The sequence below is a fragment of the Mus caroli genome, chromosome 12 (genome assembly GCF_900094665.2).
Source record: "Mus caroli chromosome 12, CAROLI_EIJ_v1.1, whole genome shotgun sequence".
In the NCBI taxonomy this organism is placed as follows: domain Eukaryota; kingdom Metazoa; phylum Chordata; class Mammalia; order Rodentia; family Muridae; genus Mus; species Mus caroli.
Window position 1 is genome coordinate 81,863,533 of NC_034581.1, and position 1,841 is coordinate 81,865,373.

The 1,841-nt window shown below is 43.8% G+C and overlaps 1 protein-coding gene across 2 annotated transcripts in view; it reads right to left on the bottom strand.

The window, feature by feature from the left end:
- Positions 1–1,841, bottom strand: part of Alkbh1 (alkB homolog 1, histone H2A dioxygenase) — a 17,074-nt gene that overhangs the window by 1,819 nt on the left and 13,414 nt on the right. The gene's annotated exons all lie outside the window — the stretch shown is intronic.

Here is a 1,841-nt window from a genome sequence, read left to right on the forward strand (position 1 = left end):
GCGGCTGAAACCCGACATTACCATGATGTCACCACTGTGCATAAACATGGCGGTGGGGGCTTCATCTCTCTTGAGGCCACCCAGGAGAAAGATGGAAGATTGTCCAAAGAAGCAAAAAAAAAAAAAAAAAAAAAAAGAGAAAGAGAGAGGTTTGTGTTATTAGTTACATTAGTGAAGTACACTGCCAACTTATATTCTCTTTTCATTTCGACGGACATTGTTTCCAAGTTCTTATATTTCCTTTTTTTTTTTAAGATTTATTTATTTATTTTTAAAGATTTATTTATTTATTATATGTAAGTACACTGCAGCTGTCTTCAGACACTCCAGAAGAGGGCGCCGGGTCTCGTTACGGATGGTTGTGAGCCACCATGTGGTTGCTGGGACTTGAACTCTGGACCTTCGGAAGAGCAGTCGGGTGCTCTTACCCACTGAGCCATCTCACCAGCCCATATTTCTTTACTTAATCGGCAACAGTGTGTGGAAGCCAGAGGACAATTCACAGGAGCCAGTTCTTCCTGCTACACAGCTATCAGTGGTTAACTCAGGATGTGAGTGGTGGCAGGTGACTTTACCTGCTAAGCCATCTCATGATTCTTATTCACTTTTGATCTGTGTGCATCTCTGGAGAGGCCAAAAGTTAATGCTGATATCTTATATAATTGCGTTTCCACTTTTTAAATTCTGTTTTCCAAACATGTATGGGTGTTGCCCACATGCATGTTTGTATACATGTGCCCACTGTTCTCAGAGCCAGAACAGTGAACCGGATTGCCTGGGCTGGAGTTTCAGGAGGTTGTGAGCCACCAAGCGGGTGCTGAGAATCAACTTTAGTTATCTAGAAGAGCAACAAGTAGTTTTAACCACCAAATCCCTCTAGCTCTGCATTTTAAAATTTATACCTCATTATTTCTGTCTGTGCATCTAATCATGTGTGTGAATGTGCTATGGAGCACACATGGTGGGCAGAGAACACTTAGGAGTTCTCTCCTGCTGTGGAGTCTGGGCACCAAGTCCAGGCCATCGATCGGGCTTGTTAGGGAAGTGCTTCTGCCCACTGAGCCATCTTACTGAGCCTTTCAGAAATGTCACTGTTTGTTTCCTTATTTCTGTGTAGCTATGCTCATGCCACAGTGATGTGGGAAAGCTCAGGGTTACTCCTGGAGAGGCGCTTCACTCCCTTGTCCGTGTGGGCCCTGTCAAAGCAACCTTTATTTGCCTGAAATAACTGTGCTCTCCCTCCCGGCTTCCTGCCTCCATCTGCTCACCTGGGTCTAGTCCCGGAAGCTTCTAGCCTCTGTACAATCTAGTCTAGGCCTCTGAGACTTGCTGCTTAATTAGCTTCCTTGTACTAGTTCTTTCTGAGCTCTGGCTTGATGGTTCAACCCAGCAGTCTTAGCTCAAAACTCCTCTCCATGCTGACTGATTCAATCCAGCTTCTCTCAGTATCTTACTATATTAGTCTCAGACTAACTCTAGTGATCTATTCTAATCTTCTGGCTCCTTCTCATTCGTTCTTTACCAGGGTCTAGCTTGTTCTTTCTTCATGTCTCTTCCTCTGCCTTGTGAGTGTTGGACACATCCTATTCTGTCAAATCTTTCTCTGATTCAACACTGTCTGCCGCTCAATTAGACATCACTATTAAACATGGGTGCTTCCTTCTACAAACTAACTTTACCTTTATTTTTTTGGATTTTGTGTACCAAGGGTGGTCTACAGCACAACTAGAAACAGTTTTTTTTTTTTTTTTTTTCAAGACAGGGTTTCTCTGTATAGCCCAGGTTGTCCTGGAATTCACTCTGTAGACCAGGCTGGCCTCAAACTCAGAAATCCGCCTGTC